At 47.4% G+C, this 18,832-nt stretch overlaps 1 protein-coding gene across 4 annotated transcripts in view; it reads right to left on the bottom strand.

The window, feature by feature from the left end:
* IFT43 (intraflagellar transport 43) overlaps positions 1 to 18,832 on the bottom strand; it is a 95,699-nt gene that overhangs the window by 61,603 nt on the left and 15,264 nt on the right. The gene's annotated exons all lie outside the window — the stretch shown is intronic.

Genomic DNA, 18,832 nt, shown 5'->3' with positions numbered 1-18,832 from the left:
ACCCATGTGAAAACACAATGCAGTAAAGAAAAACTGTGTTAAAAAAGAATACCTAATGATAAGAAAAAGTTCAAAATGTGTTAACTTTTTAAAACAGGCCTCAAAACAGTAGGTACATGCTTCTGATTTTGTGAAAAGATTACTAATACACAACATCTAGTATTAATTAGCTGCAAGTACATGAATGAAAGGAGATCCAGTGATAGAATTACAGCAATTTCTTTTCCCTTTTTTATGCTGTTGTGCATTTTCCAATTCTTTTTAATGACAACTTACATTACTTTGTTTCCTGCCCCCACCCCCTTTTGGAGGGCCATGTCCATGGCATGCAGAAGTTCCCAGGCCAAGGATCGAATCTGTGCCACAGCAGTGACTCCAGCCACAGCAGTGACAGTGCTGGATCCTTAACCCACTGAGCCACCAGGGAATTTCTTATATTACTTCTATAAACAGAAAAATAATAAAGTGAAGATATAAGAGAAAGGCTTGCTTAAAAGACACGAACCAAACTGGTGGCTTAAAAGTCTACTCAAGTTATCTGGGCAGGGAGCATTCACCTGCAGTGGGTACATCCAGACACCCAAGTGGATGAAAGAGCAAAAACCTGCCCTATATTCAATCACCCAGCATTCACCAAGGACTGCAGAGATACTAACTTTCTTCTTCCAGGAACTTCACATAATCATAACAGTTGTTCTCGGTCTGAGGAGACACTTGGATGAAAGGACTAAAATGATGGCTGGCAAACGTCTAGCATAAAGGGCTAGGTGGTAAATATTCTGGATTTTACGGGCCACACAGTTTCTGCTGCAACTGCTCAACTCTGATGCTGCAGGGCCATCAACAGCCACAGACAAGAGGTAAACACCTGGGTGTGGAGAGTCCCAATAAAACTTCACAAAAACAAACAGCGGGCCCAACTTGGCAGGAAGTATGTGGTCTGCAGACACCTGGGCTAAAATCACTGCAATGTCCTTATGATCTGTTGCTTAAAACCCAACTTGCAGCTTTTAAAGAAAACATCCCCTCAACATGCCCAAATACCTTTTAACTTTTGATATTTTTATTTTACACCAAGATACATTTCCTTTCCTGCTTCTCTGGTACCAGCCCAGCCTGCCAGGGACGTGCTCCACCCAGAGACTGGGCTTTTCTGTGGGGAGAGGCAGAACCGGTTGGAAAGGCCTGATGGAGAAGAAGCCAAGCTCTGGAAAGCCTGCATCCAACTTAGCTCCTGGGAAACCTAAGCAGCACGTGAGAGGAAACGAACTTGAGTTTTCCGCACTAGAGGCAGGGAATGCAGCTGTGTGGGGGCTGGGTACTCTCAGGAATGACCAGCAGGCAGAAGCAGAAAATGAGCTCTGGCTTCCGTCTCAGGGTCCCAAGAGATCCCCACCATCGCTTCCTAGTCCACACACCCTCTTCTGGTGTCCCTGTCACCCACCCCCAGCCGTCCCCGAGCTGGATGGAGAAACTCCATCCCGTGACCCCTCTTCCCTAAAACACGGTGGACCGAACCAGGGGTGCACCAGTCTGCCCCGGTCAGAGCTGACCAAGTTCTCTGTCCCAAGAATCTGGGATTGGAGTTCAGAGGTCAGGCTGCTCAGACAGCACTGAGTGTTGGAACTCCGAGCACCAGCGGGCATCGGAATAAGCCCCAATGACCACAGGCCAGAGTTGTGGATAAGCCGAGACCAAGGACCTTGTCTTGCTGACCTCTTGCAGTACGTAAGGCACTGCAAGTGCGAGAGAACCAAACTGAACCATATCAGGCCCTTCCAGGAGGTTCCAGATCAGTGTGGCCCGCGGCTACCATCATCCTTAGGCTTTTGCAGGGAACATCCCACTTTTCCTTCCCTCCCTCACTCCTTCCTTCCTTCTTTCTTTCTCTTTCTTTCTTCTTTTCTTCCTTCCTTCTTTTTTCTTCTTTTTTGGCTGCGCCCATGGCACATGGAGGTTCCCAGGCCAGGGAGTCAAAGCTGCGCCTCAGCAGTAACCTATGCTGCTGCAGTCAGACTCTCAACCCACCCATCCCAGTTGGGCACTCCCAACATCGCACTTTTCTTTTCCCAAGGGTAAGACCACCTTGTGACCATGTGCATCTCTGAATGTGGACACAAACTAGGACTGGCATGTTTGGTCTGGCCAGACAGTGGGTTTTGTCTGTTTTAAAATTTAAACTACCTTTTAAAAAATTGTAAGATTTCTGCACAAAACATCAGTTTCCTGGGAGTTCCCTGGTGGCATAGTGGGTTAAGGATCTGCTGTAGCTCAGGTCGCTGCTGTGGCAGGGTTTGATCCCTGGCCCAGTAACTTTCACATGTGATGGGTGCAGCCAAAAAAATCCATCCGTTTCTGGCTTCTCTCAGAAAACTGGAAACTCCAGTAACACTGGTGCTAAGCAGCAGCTGCGCTCTATAGACTGGGCTCTTCCAACCCAAAATTCTCTCTCGACTCCTACATCTACTGGAAGAGGGAAAACGAAAGCAGTGTCAGGTATTCTGAGAAACGTGCAAACAAGCATATTTCTTGGTTGGAGGCACAACCTTTTCTTACAGCATCAGTGCGCAGACTGAGGGTGGCCCTGGGTCTAACCCCCAGGCCCCTTCCACTCACTGGCTCCCTACCCAGACCTGCGGGCATCTGGCAGCCCTGAACTAGACTCTCAGAGCTGGGATTCTCTGCTTTCTTCCCTTTCTTCGGGGCGGGGAAGGACAGAGGAAGCCACGTAAAATCGATGGGGCCACAACGCCAGGAGGCCCAGGTCTATTCGGCACTTTCCTCACTCGGGGTTCACAAGAAGGAGCAAAGGGACCTGGTGGCCTTGGCACCTGTTTCCTGCCACGGGGTGTGGGTGACAATGGGGACAGGAGGAGCAGACACTGAACTGGGAAGGGACTGTGAGAGATTGGGAGGCAGGCGAAAGGAGCATAAGTGGCATACATTTCTGTCAAAATGCACTCCTTTGAATAGCGGATAAACTGCTGAGGGATTAAACCGCGACTACCTGGTGGGAGCTCAGAGCGGTGCCCGGCACCTCATAACGGCTCTATCTTTTCCGCTCTCATCATCGCCGTCACCAATGCCAACATATGAAAGGTTACGCCATGTGCAATAAAATATACTATACCATTTGGAAGAAAGGGCAAAGAAGACTCCTCTGAGCCTGGCCTGAGCTGCCACTTAGCCTACTAAAGCAACGTATGGTTGACCAAGTTCCCGAAGATTCTAAAACCCAAAGTGATCTGCTTTACTTTGTTAGCTGCAAACGCCAGGAAGTCACGGCTCTCGGAGGATGAGTGAGAATCCTTCCTGCCCAGAGGTGACACAAAGACACGTTTTTCTCCTATCTTCTTTCCACTGCAAAACGGTTCCAGCTGCTAAATGAGGACAGCAACTTCCAAAGAGAGAGACCACCACACCAGTCACTTCTCTGCAGCCAGAATTTAACAACGAGTCCCCACATCAAAGGGGCTTTGGCCCTAATAAGTGAAGGCTTCAGGAGGTGACAGCATGTTGTAAAAACTGCATACGCTACTGGGCCTTGAGATGGCCTGGGAGAGGAAGGGTAACAAAGAATGTCTCGGCTCAAAACAAGGCCGGGTTGTGCTTGCCTTCCTGCGCCCCCCCCCCGCCCCCGAGAGTCATGGCCAAGCTCAGGGGGAGTCGCTGGGGGGCAGGCAGAACTCAGCCCTCTGCAAGGTGGGGCTGGGCCATTTAGCGGGAGGTGTCTGTCTTGACGGGGAATCCTCAGCTCATGCTGCGGGACCCTAAGTCCAAGGAGAAGAAGGTTTTTTTTGGTAAATGAGTCTTGTTATGGCTGCACACAAACACCCTGTCTGCCTGAGCCAGACGTAATTAAGCACTGTCACCAAGTTACAAAGGCTCCTCCCCAGACGTCATCCTTGTTCCAATGTGGGGAGCTGGGCACCCTGCTATACACGCCGGGTGAGTTAGAAAAAGCAGAGACGTCATCCTCCAACGAGACCCCCGTCCGGGGAGGCGGGAGGCAGGGTGTGGGCATGGACCTCTGGGACTGGGCGTCAGGCTTAATCTGAAGCTGAAGAGGCCACACTGGAGCTGGGAGTCCTTCAAGGGAGAGGCTGCGTCCAGAATCCCGGGTGAGGCTGAGGAGGAACACCCGGCCCTGGGAGTGCCCCTCCACCTTGCAGTTCTCTCGTCACCGCTGGTGATCCTTCCTGGGCCACGCTCCCCTGGGACATCACTCAGACCGCGCTCTGACGGGCATATGTGAGCTTGTGAGACGTGATGGAAGGCTACACGCAACTGCACCAACACGGGAGGTACTGAGGACAGGGAGACTGACGGGAGCTCTGTGGAGTAAGTGGGGCCTGCCCTGGGTCGGGAAGAGCAGCAGAAACACAAAGGAAAAGCATCCCAGAAGCAAAAGCAGATAGAAGGTGCAGGGACACCAGGGTGGCACATTACACGCAGGCTGTGGCAATGCCACTCACGGACTGTCGTATTGGCAGGGGGCCCGAGGTCCTCAGTACCTGACACTGTCCAGTGCAGGCTGCCAGGGAAAGCTGATGCAACTTGAGCATAATGGAGTAGTTTAAAATTAGGTGCAAATGATCTGTTTGACATCTAAGTGGATGACTGGCTTTTAGCAATACAATTTAAAAGGTCTGATGGGTTCTTCTGCATGGACGGTCCGGCCCCTGAATGTCTGGCTGCGGCCCAGAGAGCCATGAGGCCATCATCTAGATGCCTAGTTAGCACTGTTTCAAAAAGAGCCCTCCGGCTCTCCAGCCCTCCCCCCAGGTCGATCAGAAACACAAGACACACTCTAGACCAAGACGCTACTGTTGCTCCTTTGGGGACTGTCACCACTGTGCTCTCCCTGCCCTTGATGACAGATCAGATGCTGGGGGTCTCTGGGAGCCTGTCAGAGCCACGTCCTCACAGGGAGTGTTGAGGAGGTGTCACCCCTCCATTCGGGCCAAGAGCCCTTCCCTCTCCTGCCCACCAGGTCTGCGGAGGACAAGAGGAGACGTGAACGTGAGATGTATTATTTCTCAAACCCTGTGTCTGAGTTCTCTGGGTAATGACATGGGCATTTAAAGAAGAAATGGACTCTTGTTCCATCCTTGAAACTAGAAACTTAATCTAAGACAGTTGCGGCACTTTTATCACAGAGCCCACCAGCTCCAGAATCCTCCTTGACTCAGCACTTGGGAAGACACTGCCAATCTGTGTGAGCTACGACTTGGGAGGAAATCAGTTTCCTTCCCCTGTGTTGGCAGGCCGGAGGGGGGTGAGGGTGGAATCCTGGATGGGTGGGAGAGAGCAGAGCTCAAGTGACCTTAAAAGCCACAAAGAAGAGAGGACTAAACCTAGAATTCAAAAGGCCTGGTTTATTCTTTAAATTGCTCCTTCTGAAATTCAGAGGCATGGCCCCAAGACATCTGCTGGGAAAACCATTTCCAATTTTGGCAGATGTACTGCCAGGTAACATGACCCAAACTTGTTTTAGAAGAAGAGAGAGTCTTAAAACGTGCCACACCAGGAGGGACAGAAATAGGAACGGGTGACGGTAGCCCGTAGGCAGTGACTCCCTCGTGTTCTCTCTTAAAAGCCGGAGTCACATCTCTGAGTGTGGGAAACCAGCACAGCCTGCCGGGACTGCCGCCTGATGGACGCAGGGGGCAGGACCCTGCATAGCTCCTGCAGAGAAACAAAAATGTGCTCTCTCCGAAAATAAACAGCGGCAGGAATGGCAGCGAGTAAAGAGTCGAAAGCACGTGACTGGCGGTTGCGGGCCTGAAATACCAGCTTTCTACAAAAAGGAGCCGATGAGAAGGCAGGGAGCAGGAAATTCAGGAAACAGCCGCTTTATATGGTCTCATCCGAATGGGCCGGGATTCAACTAACTGGAATTACCAAGTCAGAGGGAGCCTTATGGGCTAGACTTGTCACTGGTCTTTATTTGGTTCCCCCAGATGCTTAAGATGCCAAAATAGAAAAGATACTGCAGTGCCAAAAAAGGAGCCTTTTGAGTTTAGGAACTTCTCACATACGCTCGAAAGTCCTGGAGAAACCCCACAATGTGAATCAGTCCAAATCCAAACGGCAGCCTGTTTCAAAAAGTCAGTCCAAACAAGCGTGTGAGTTCCCAACAGGAAAGACATGCAGTTGAGCAAGATCCACAGCACACCTACCCCCTTCCAGCTTCTAGGGTCAACACACCTCCTGGGTCCAACCCTGGATTACTGGCTAAAAACAAACGTCCTTTCCCTTCTCCAGCAGCCTGAAAGAAGATCTAGGAAAGCTGCTCTTACATGCCTGATGAGAGCAAAGCCTTAACACTTCTCAACACGGTCGTACACGGGCAGGGCTGGCGTTCGTTCCTTAAATCTGTCCACCATGCACAGTCCCTTCTCTGCCAATCTCTTCCTCCAGCCTCAACTCCTCGTTTTCCTCATGGATTTCAGGTCAAGGCAGATAATGGACCATCCAAGCTTATAACTGAAGCCCTGTGAGCAAATACAGCTCTTCCAAGCCGAAATGGACAGAACAGAATGCAAAAATCTTTTTTTAAGTGTAAGAAAGAAACCTGATCATCAATAGATGCTAAAGCCATTGGGTGAAAGCTTGATTGGCAGCGAATCAGACATTCTCCTGGTGCCAAAGACCCAGCCCACACACAACGTGCCAGGTACGAGGCAGGCACTGCTCCTGAACAACAGAGGTACCTCTCGCCACCCTCTCTCGGTGAGTAGACTCAGTACAGGGACAGCAGGGCCGTGATGTGCTGACCCTTGAAGCACAGCCACCCAGGAAGTTAAACTGCCACGAGCATTCCGTGGTAGGGAGTCAGACTTCTAATCTGATTTCTGGCTCACTGCAGGTCAGGTGAGAGAGGAACATCAGTGACACCAGAAAGAAAGAATCAGAAAAATCCAGGATGAGGGAAACTCTAAGAATAACTGGCCCAGATTCTTCAAAACATTAAAACCATTAAAAAGGTGGGGGTGGGAGGGTTGGCGACTATTCCAAATTAAAAGAGGCTCGAGAGAGAAACCTGGTGGAGGGCTCCTGATTGGATCCTGGTTTTTTTAAAAAATAGCTATAAAAGACATTTCAGAGATGACTGGGGGAAATGAATATGGCCTGGGTCAAAGGTGACGTTAGGAAATTGCTGATAGTGTCAGGTACAGAGCCGTGGCTTTCTAGGGAAACCACTAGTTCTTAGAGATACTTACTCAAGTATTTAAGGGTCATGCCATGATGTTCGCTTCGAAATAATTCAGCAAAAAGTTACACATAAAACGTGTCAATACAGATTTTAAGACAGTTTATTAAACTAAGTGATCACTTAAGCAAATGTGGGAAAATGCTGAAAACAGGTGAATCCAGGCAGTGGGGTTGTTGTACTGTTGTTTCTACTTTTCTGGAGGTTTCCAATTTTGTTTTATTTATTCATTATTTAAGGCTGCAATGATTTTTTTCCCCCATTATAGCTGGTTTACAGTGTTCTGTCAACTTCCTACTGTACAGCAAGGTGACCCAGTCATACATACATATATACATTCTTGGATGTTTCCAATTTTAATGAAAAGCTAAAACTGGAAAAGTAGATGCATGAAGTTTAGGTTCACAAGAGAAAAAAGACAGGGGTGTTGAGGAGGAGGGCACCAGTAGGAGGGTTGTTTACGGAAATATCTGCTCTAGGATGACCTGTGCTCAACAGGAACAGAGAAGTTTCTCCACGTCATGGCTGGGAATTCCTAACACCAGCACCCTGAGGACCAGAGACCAACTCTACGCCCCAAAAGTTAGGATGCCAGAGCTAGACATGATGGGAGAATGAGTTTCTAAATAAAAGGGCCTCCCACCCCCACAATCTGCTGTGGACTGTTTTTTTGTTTGTTTGTTTGTTTTTGTCTTTTTGTCTTTTTGCCTTTTCTTGGGCCGCTCCCATGGCATATGGAGGCTCCCAGGCTAGGGGTCTAATTGGAGATGTAGCCACCAGCCTATGCCAGAGCCACAGCAACACGGGATCTGCACGGCATCTGCAACCTACACCACAGCTCAGGGCAACGCCAGATCCTTAACCCACTGAGCGAGGCCAGGGATCGAACCCACACCTCAAGGTTCCTAGTCAGATTCGTTAACCACTGAGCCACAACGGGAACTCCATGGACTGTATTTTAATTGTGTATACATGGATATGTGGGACTTGAGTAAGAAAAGACATGGTAGAAAGAACACATGTCAGACTGCTTCTCCGCTGGGTTCAAGCCCTGACTCTGCCATTGATTAGTTCACAGCAGAGGTGACTCCTCCAGGTTCTATAATGTTGTGATTCTTCGAGTCTATGAACTGTCTTTTCAATTCAGGGGGAGGGAATGTAGCCCTAAAAGATGTATATGATGACAGGAAACAGTTATCACTCATTTGAACTTGTATGAAGGGGATGGGGACAAAAAACAGAGAAGACAAGGTTACCAAGAATATGTAAGCAAAGCACAAAGATTTGATTAGTGGTGAATAAGCCAACCTAGGCGATGCGAAAGAATACTTTAACTAACATCCAGCTAACATCCAGCTAACATCCAGCCGATATCTATTGAGGGTTTACTATATGCCAAAGTCTTAGGGTTTTAGGAGGATTTTTTTTTAATGGCCACACGCACGGCGCATGGAAGTTCCAGGCCAGAGATTGAATCCGAGCTGCAGCTTTGACTTAGGCCACAGTGGCGGTAACGCCAGTTCCTTTAACCCACTGCACCAGGCCAGGGATGGAACCTGCACCTCCACAGGGACTCAAGCCACTGCAGTCAGATTCTTAACCCACTGTGCCACAGCGGGAACTCCAAGCAGGATTACTTTGCAGAATCCCCAGTGCAACACAATCCATGGTTGGCTGAATCCATGGATGAGGGCCAACAATGGGACTTGACATCTGTGCATTTTGGCGTCCACAGGGGTCCTGGAACCAATCCCCTGCAGATACCAGGGGACAACTGTAATCTCTATCCACTGATAATATAAGTATGTTCAGTAAGACAGGAGGACCAGCAAGAGGCTTGGTCTAACCCTCACCTCTTTCGTGAGGCAAGCTGAGGGAAGGGTTATGGGTAAAGTCAGGATTAGAAAGGGATGCCAAAAATAAACTCTAACAGCCTATGCACTGGGCCAGACTCTGTGAGGCTGAATTCAATACAAATCTCGGTACTTAGAAAGTAGCCGAGTCTTCACTGCAGGCCGCAGATACTCTCCACACACCAACAGCACGGAAGCTCTGAAGAATGAGGAACCAAAGAGGAAGAAAGGGATTCTTCCAGAAAGAGATAAAGGGGAAAAGCTATAGTTTAAAGGGGAGGGAAGGGAGGAGAGGGAAAGGAGGAACAGTCTGGGCTCAACACCTGCAATCGTCACTTTCAAGCTAAGTGGACGGACGAGTCACACTTGCACGAGGCCTCTTTTCCTTGTGCACAACATGAAAATAGTCATGAGTCTCGTAAACACGGGAGACTGACAATGGCACTTAGAGCAGACACTTCGTAAGTGGTAGTAACAGTGGCTACTATATTATTTATCAGAATTAATAATGGTCATGACATGCAGCCTTTGGGGGAAAATAATCGTGAATGCCCAGGGTTGAGACAATGGGAAGTCATGGGGAGGTCAACACTGCAAGGCCTTTCTCTTGGGACGGCCTCGCACAAGTTTCATTCCAGGGATCCAACGGCCACCTGATCCGGCTTCCATTGCGCGCGCGAGAGAGAGAGAGAGAGAGAGAGAGAGAGAGAGAGAGAGAGAGAGAGAGAGAGAGAGAATATCTCTGAGTTGCCTGAACCAAGAGGAGGAAACCACAGTTCCCGGGCTCCGAGGAGTGAGTGAGATGTTCAAGACAACCGCAGTGTCCGGTGATCACACTCCCCCAGCATTCCCACACCCCCTGGAATAAAAAGACCCATATCCCATATCTCAATACATGGTCATCAGACTGCCCACTTCAAATGACTCATGGACAGGGCTGCCAGCAATGTGTTGCAGAGGCTGACCCAAAGAGCAGATTTCAGACCCCAAATCGTCCTGGATTTTCCTACCTCGGGTGGCATCCTCTTAATCTCAACTATGTCCCTTTGGGTCATCCGAAATCAGCTCTCTTGGGGCTACACCTTCCAGACACTTACGAAGAAATGCCTTGTTCCCATGCTTTCTGCAGTTCAGCCAAAATAAACATTCCTTTCAACTTGCATCATAAATCAAAACCTCTATGTTTGTCTCATTCTCTTAATATCTTTCAGTTGGTTGGAACCCATCTGGCAGGTGTGTAACGGGAAGCACCCACGATGTCGAGAGTGTAAGTTCCCAGCGCTCCAGGAAGCGACCCCTCCCGGCACCTGTGACTTTGGATAAGCACAGTCTAGACTTGCTACCTCAACCGAATCCAGAAGGTGATAACCTGCAGTGAGTGGGCAGCACGGGGGCAAGCTGTACCCTTGCTGCTTTAAAACCTGATCTCTGGCAGTTCCCGTTGTGGCTCCATGGTAACTAACTTGACTAGTACCCAAAGAGGACGCGGGTTCAACCCCTGACCCCACTCAGTGATTAAGGATCCGGCACTGCCAGGAGCTGTGGTATAGGCCGCAGATGAGGCTCGGATCCATTGTTGCTGTGGCTGTGGTGTAGGCTGGCAGCTGCAGCTCCTATTCGACCCCTAGCCTGGGAACTTCCATATGCCACAGGTGTGGCCCTAAAGAGACAAAAGAATAAAAATTAAAAAATAAAATAAAATAACACCTGATCTCTCCTGAGACGCCTCAAGGGCAATGATGAAAAGGAAGCAGAGGGTGCCTGGAAGAATTAACCCAAGGCATTTGTACTGGGCACTTTGAGGACTGTCTACGGAGATGTGGGACTTGGGTGCCTTTATTACAGGGTATGTGGGAATATTGGGGGACACTCCCCATCCCGTGAGGGAAAGAGAGGAGTGTCTGGCCCCATCCCCACTCTGTTCACCGCAGTGAGACCACAGGTATCACAGGTCGCACTGGAGTTTCTCAGCCTGCTGTGGTCGTGGAGGTGAGAAGAGGAGAGGCTCCGGGCATAGAGCAAGGTCATGACGGGCAAACCTACCCCCTCACAACACTGCAACGGACCCAAGTAACCCTAAAACTTTTTTTTTAATAATCCAGAACTGTGTTTCCTAAACTTCTAGATTTCATGGACAGCCAGTATTTCGAAAAACAAATTTTGTTTGTGGAGGGGTGAGGGTGGGACATGGAATTAATGGATCTTTAAAAAGGGAGTTCCCTTCATGGCTCAGCAGTTAACGAACCCGACTAGGATCTACGAGGATGCAGGTTCAATCCCTGGCCTTGCTCAGTGGGTTAAGGATCCGGCGTTGCCGTGAGCTGTGAGGCAGGTCACAGACACAGCTTGGATCTGGTGTGGCTATGGCTGTGGTGGAGGTCATCGGATGTAGCTCCGATTCGACCTCTAGCCTGGGAACCTTCATATGCCACAGGTGCAGCCCTAAAAAGCAAAAAACAAAAAACAAACTTAAAAAAAAAAACCACCACTATTTCCTCTTTCCACCATTTCATGAAAGAAGGGATCTTTTCAACCTCCCCAATTTAGGAAGGACAAAACCAGAATAAAGAATGGTCCTTTAAGTTGAATAAATTTAGGTGATGAAGAACATACTGCATTGTTCTTGGTTTTCTCATTTTGGTAAAAATGTCCTGCAGACTAGTGTTAAAAATGTGCTGTGCACTATCTCTTTTTCAGCTACCAGTCCAAGCTTAGAGTTGATTTCTCGGGCTCTCTTTCACAGAAGAGAGGCTGAAGGCCATCGCTCTATTGCTCCAGGTGACAAGAGCCTGATGCAAAAGGCATGACCTGGGTACATTCTTAAGCAATTTTCCTACTCAGTTTGATGCTGTACAGGAGGACCTCCTGCCCTGGACGCAGAACCCTGCCAACCTCTCCAAGCCTAGAGGCCTTTTTTTTCCTTCCAGTTTTTTTTTTTTCTTTTTTTTCTTTTTATGGCCACACCAGGAGCCTATGGAAGTGGTGTAACTTCCAGGTCAGGGGTGTAACTGGAGCTGCAGCCACACCCACAGCAACACGGGATCTGAGCCGCATCTGTGCCGCATCTGTGACCTCACTGCACCTTGCAGCAACGCTGGATCCTTAACCCAATGAGCGAGGTCAGGGATCAAAGCTGCATCCTCACGGACACTATGTTGGGTTCTTAACCTGTTGAGCCCCAATGGGAACTCCTTCTTCCAGTTTTACTGAGATTTAACTGATACACCACACTATGTAAGTTGAAGGCATACAGCACAATTTAATTTACACATATCATGAAGTGATTATCACAATAAGTTAGTGATTATCACCTTACATACAAAATTAAAGAACTAGAAAAATATTTTTTTTTCCTTGTGACGAGAACTTTTAAGATTTACTCCCTTAACGACTTTGACATAAAACACAGAGCAGTGTTCATTATATTTATCATGTTGTAGGTTATATCCCTAGTACTTATTTATCTTGTAAGTGGAAGTTTATGCCTTTCGACTGCCTTCGTCCAACTCCGCCTCTCCTCACCCCTGCCACTCCCATTCCCTCCTCTGGTCATCACAAACCTGATCTCTTTTTCTATGCGTTTGTTTTTCTGTTTTCGAAGTATAATTGATCTACGCTAGTTTCTGTGACACAGCACAGTGACTGGAACTTCCATACATTTCAAAACGATCACCACGGTGAGTCTAGTTACCCCTTGTCACCAGGCAAAGACATCACACAGCTATTGACGATATGTGCATTTCACCCCTGTGACTCATTCATCTTGCAACTGGAAACTGGCTGGTACCTCTTCATCTCCCTCACCTGTTTCTTTCCTCCCCCTCCCCTAATCTGGCAACCATCTGTTTGTTCTCTGTGTCTATGACCCTAGAGCCCTTTCTAGACTAACTTCTCATGAAAGTGCTTAGCAAGGATGAGCCCTTACATCCTGGTGACCGAATCCCAGGTCTCTGAGCTTCTTTCATACCCATATTTCTGATCATTACTCTGAAACCACCACTGGTGTCAGAACACTTCCTGTCTCAACAGCTCACGTAGCCCAATGCCCCTCTCGATTATCCTAATGGAAAATGAATACCACCTCTTCCTGCAACAACCCCTCTCATTCTCCTCTTACCAACAGTACCACCAGAAAACAAAAACAAAAACAAAAACAAAACCCACAGTGGGAAGTTCCCTTCACGGCTCAGCGGTTAACAAGCCCGACTAGGATCCATGAGGATGTGGGTTAAGGATCTGGTGTTGCCACGAGCTGTGGTGTAGGTCGCAGACACATCTTGGATCCTGTGTTGCTGTGGGTGTGGTGTAGGTCAGCAGCTGCAGCTCTGATTTGACCCCTAGCCTGGGAACTTCCATATGCTGCGGGTTCAGCCCTAGAAAAGCAAACAAACAAACAAACAAACAAAACCCACAGTGTATTCTGAAACAACCCAAAAGCAATGGGCAGGCTGTGGATCCAGTAATGAGGGAGCAGGTTGTATTTAACTAACCTTCACACAGACATCAAGTATAAACTTTGGCCAAAATATATAGAACAATTGTTTGGAGGCCCTGTAGGGCAAACAAAAGCAGTAGGGGAAACTAGAGGGGATCTGACCATTGGAAGAGAAGAACTGCACTGGGTAAAAATCCATATTTAAGTGGATTTGCCCTCTGATTGAACTCTCCAGTCTGGGTAGCAACGGAGCAGCTAGAATTCAAGCAGAAATCTGTAGTTTCATTGGTTAGAGAACAAATGTGGGGCTGTTTGAGACCCTAAAAATATACAGGGAGAAATCCTGCAAAGGAGGGAGCCCGAGAACTGCATATAAACTCCCCTAAAATCCCGTAGTCAGTACCTTAATTGCACATACATAGAGAAGACTCCAAGAAACTCAGTGAAAAGCAATTGCTGAAGGGCTAAAACAAAACAAAATAAAACCTGAGTGGAGATAAGATTTCAGTTGCTGCCCACTGCAGGGATGACAGGAATTGGAATGTGAGTGCCACCAAGTTAGAGGTACTTGGTACACGCCTTGAGTTTTCCATTGAAATCCCAGAAAAAAACACACCTTAGGAGTACAGACCGCATCCTGGGTTTACTGAATTTGCTCTAAGACTAAAGGCAAAACCAAAACAGACCTGACCTAGCAAAGTCTAAAACCAAGTCTTCATAAATTCAAGATGACCTAGGAGTTCCCGTCGTGGCGCAGTGGTTAACGAATCCGACTAGGAACCATGAGGTTGCGGGTTCGGTCCCTGCCCTTGCTCAGTGAGTTAACGGTCCGGCATTGCCATGAGCTGTGGTGTAGGTCACAGACATGGCTCGGATCCTGCGTTGCTATGGCTCTGGCGTAGGCCGGTGGCTACAGCTCCGATTTGACCCCTAGCCTGGGAACCTCCATATGCCGAGGGAGCGGCCCAAGAAAAGGCAAAAAGACAAAAAAAAAATTCAAGATGACCTGCAAATAATTAAACTGCCTACTAAAACAAAAATCAACACTTTTCAAAGGAAAGTAATATAATCCAGAGTTTCTACAATGTTTTATTAACAATGTCCTGCATATTAACAAAAATTACTCAACATGTGAAGAAACATGAAAATATGACTTACAGTCAAAAGTTAAAACAAGAGTTCCCCAGTGGCTCAGTGGGTTAAGGATCTGGCAATGTCACAGCTGTGGCTTGGGTCACTGCTGTGGCACAGGTTTGATCCCTGGCCCAGGAACTTCTGTTTGCTTTGGTCATGGCCAAAAAAAAAAAAAGTAAAAGCAACAAAAACAGACCCCAAGGAGTTCCTGCTACGGTGAAATGGGATCAGCGGTGCTCTGGAGCACTGGGACTCAGGTTTGATCCCTGGCCCAGCTGGGTTAAGGACCTGGCATTGCTGAAGCTGCAACACAGGTCACAACTGTGGCTCAGATCTGATCTCTGGCCCATGGGGTGGCCAAAAAAGGAAACAAAAGAAAAAAAGACACCAAGATGATCCAGATATTGGAATTAACAGACAAAGGAGTTCAAGCAGCAATTATAAATATGTTCAACGACTCAAAAGAAAAAATGGCCATAATGAATGAACAAATGAGGAGTCTAATTTTTAAGTTATGTAAACAACTGGAAATGTAGAATTTAAAAGTTCAATATCTGAGAAGTTCAGTTCGTAGACAGAAGAAGAAATAATCAGTGAACTTGAAGACAGATCAATAGAAAATATGCAATTGGAGGATCAAAAAGATAAAGGAAAATGGAAAATTAACAAAGTTCAGGGACAAAAAACACAGGACAAACCTATAGGACAATACCAAGCAGTTTAACATATAGGCAATTGGAATCCCAAGAACAAGGAGAGAGAAAATGGGGAGGAAAGAAAAGAAGTGATAATGGCCTACAATTCCCCAATCTGGTGAGATATATTGACTTACTGGTCTAAGAACCTCAGCAAGTCCCAAGCAGAACAAAGACAGAGCAAATCACCAAGGCACATCACAGTCAAACTGCTGAAAACCGAAGATAAAAAGGACATCTTTAAAGCAATCAGAGGGAAGAGAAGACGTACACAGGCAAACAATCACGAGAAACTGTGGAGGCCAGAAGACAGAGGAATGACAGACTTTAAAGTGCCGAAAGGAAAAAAAGGCTCGATCCAGAATTCTTTTTTTGTTGTTGTTGTTGTTGTTGTTGTTGTTGTTGCTATTTCTTGGGCCGCTCCCGCGGCATATGGAGGTTCCCAGGCTAGGGGTCAAAATCGGAGCTGTAGCCACCGGCCTACGCCAGAGCCACAGCAACACGGGATCCGAGCCGCGTCTGCAGTCTACACCACAGCTCACGGCAACGCCGGATCGTTAACCCACTGAGCAAGGGCAGGGACCAAACCCGCAACCTCATGGTTCCTAGTCGGATTCGTTAACCACTGCGCCACGATGGGAACTCCTCGATCCAGAATTCTATGTCAACACAAAAGAGCCTTCAAAAACACGGGTAAGATAAAAATATTGTCAGATAGCACAAACAGAGAAGTTGTTCTCAGCAAATCGGTACGACAAGAAATGCGAAGGCGAGTTCTACAGGCTACAAAGAAACGACATTAGACAGAAACTGTATCTACAGGAGGAAAGGAAGAACAATTACATGGTAAGCATGGGGGTGACTAGAAAAGACCATCCTTTCTTCTTAACTTCTCTGACAACTATTTAAAGTGAAATGACAATTGTATGGTAGGGTTTATAAAGTACATAGGTTTGGGGATTTTTTTTTTTTTGTCAGCTGCACATGGAAGTTCCCAGGCCAGGGATCAAATCCAAGCCACAGCTATGTCACAGCTGCCGCAATGCCAGATCCTTAACCCACTGTGCCACAGCGGGAACCCCTAAAGTATGTACTTTTAAAGTATACGACATCATGAGCACAAAGGATAAAAGGGGACAAATGGATTTACACCGTCACAAGAGTCTCAGGTTTTATGTGAAGTGGAATCATACTAACACCAGCCAGTGATAAGTTAAAGATGACTATTTGAATCCCTAGAGCAGCCACTAGAAAAAATTAGATAAAAAGCTCTACCTAAAAAGCCAACGGAGGAATTAAAACGGAATATAAAAGCAATCGGCCAAACACAGTGACATAATTCTCCATTATGCTGGGTAAAGGCATGTGACCAGAAATGTTTCAGTCTGTCACCAATGACATTCAACATGAGTCAGTGCCCTCTTCCTGTAAAGTGTCATTGTGAAAAGAAGGTTTTACTATCATTCTCCTCCTTCTCAGTAATTACTGACATGCTACATAAGAAGAAGAAATCCAGCCTCGCCAGTGATTCCAATGAGGCCTTCTGGTCACAATCCCATGGTTCCCAAGCAGATGAGATATTCTCTACTCACAGCCCACTCTTTCCCCCTCCTTGCTTCTCTGAAATTCTGACTTTCCCCCGTGGACTTCGTTTCTCTTGCAGCTCTTTCAAATAGATCTTTAAAACCCCGCAAACCAGCGTCCCAAGATAACCCTCCTGCCTCACTCCCCAAAGTTCCCCTAGACCATTACTTTTTCAAATTACTGGGGAACATTTCTTCTGAAAGTCATCGTGTTCAGCGACATCACCTCTCTTGGCTCCTTCATCCCTGTCACTAATAATTGCCTGAGCACACACTGATCAAAACTGTGGACATTCCTGCTCCACAACTAATTCCATCATTCTATGGAAAGTCAGTGTTCACATGAACAGTTCACCTAATGCTTAGCCTCACAGGCCCCTGACCCTGCAAAGGCCAATGACCTTGTGACTTTCCAAGCACTTTATAATCTGGAACTGCTCCAATCTCAACTACCTAGTTCCCTCCTCCCCTCCTGATCTAAGCACTTCCTTCTGGGTTTCTCTTCCTTCCCGATCAACCCAGCTCTCTTCGGTGGTCCTGATGGTGTTTGTTCCCTACACTTCCCCTAGAACCCCCCTCCCAAACGGGATCAAGCCAACCCTATGCCTTCACTGTGTCCATACGTAGCCCACTGAGCAGTGTTGGAGGAAACTGCACAATCATTCAAATGGAGGCTTCACTGTTTGTCACAGCTGAGTCCTGCCTTGGCTCCCTGTTTCCCATCTCCGATCGTCTACTCCACACCTGCACAGGGATGCAGGAGGCACAGAGAGTTCCAGACACAGAGAAGGAGTGAGCTCTCAATCAGGAGGCATATCGATGCAAGCATTCCTGATACACTGCCTAACAAGGACCCCCCAGAAAGGAATTTGGATATATCCGAGGCCTAGTAACTTGGCTGCGATTTCTCTTTCCATTACAAATAAAGATTTACTTTCACACCTCATGTTGAATTCCTAATTTTGAATTCTTTTTCTTCAAGAAGGTTGTGTAAGTTTCACAACATCTGGATCCATCTCAACCAACTACTGCCCAAGCCTTCTTCCTACAACGCAAGTCTGACTGCATCTCTTCTCTGCTTAAAACCCTCACACTTTGTACTGGAAATCATAAAGAAGGTGTGCTCCACAAAGGAATCAGAAGCTCTTCCTAGAAGTTCTTCTTAGAGACCCCAGAATATATGACATAAGCTGGTAATTCCCACTTCCCAACCTTCTCTTGAGCTCCAGACCAAATTTTCAACTATTTACTTGACCGACTGCTTTGAAAATCTTGAAGGCCATTCACATTCAACATGCCCCAAACTGAAACCATTATCTCTTCATGCTCCCCCGACTGCTTAGACTCCTAAATTCTCAGTCTCGGAAATATCATTAGCCGTTAGGTCTTTGCAGCTGCACATGCAGTCAGCTCCACACTCTCATTCCTTCCCACCTCCAGCAGCCAATCTGCTACCACCTCTTATCCATCCTCCCTGAAAAATGCCTCTGGGCACTGCCCTCTCCCCTTCCCCACTCTGCCAGGCTTCAGTTTACCGTTTCCCAACGTAAAGTACATGTGCTGCTGGCATACACGAGACGATTAGAGGTGGGGCACGGAAGTGCCTCTTCGAAGCAGCCATGTGTGTATACGAACGTGTCCTGGAAAAAATATAACTATGACAAACTGTAGTCTCTTTTCAAAAATAAGTGTATTTAAGTTTAAAAAGGGAGCCGATTTAAAGAAGAATGTTCACACTAATGCGAGTGGTATGTAGATGCCCAAAACTGTGAAAACAGCCTGGGAATGCCTGACGTTTGGGAACACTGCCTGGTTCCTGCCTCTCCATCTCTCAGGAGGAGAGGCTCTAACCGCCTTTCTCTGTCTCCCTAACAACCAGCTCTCCCGGCCAGACTCCCCTCCACGGAGCAGCCAGA

The sequence above is a fragment of the Phacochoerus africanus genome, chromosome 9, assembly GCF_016906955.1.
Source record: "Phacochoerus africanus isolate WHEZ1 chromosome 9, ROS_Pafr_v1, whole genome shotgun sequence".
Taxonomy (NCBI): domain Eukaryota; kingdom Metazoa; phylum Chordata; class Mammalia; order Artiodactyla; family Suidae; genus Phacochoerus; species Phacochoerus africanus.
Note: the sequence above shows the minus strand (reverse complement) of the source record. Positions and strands in the feature narration are given on the sequence as shown.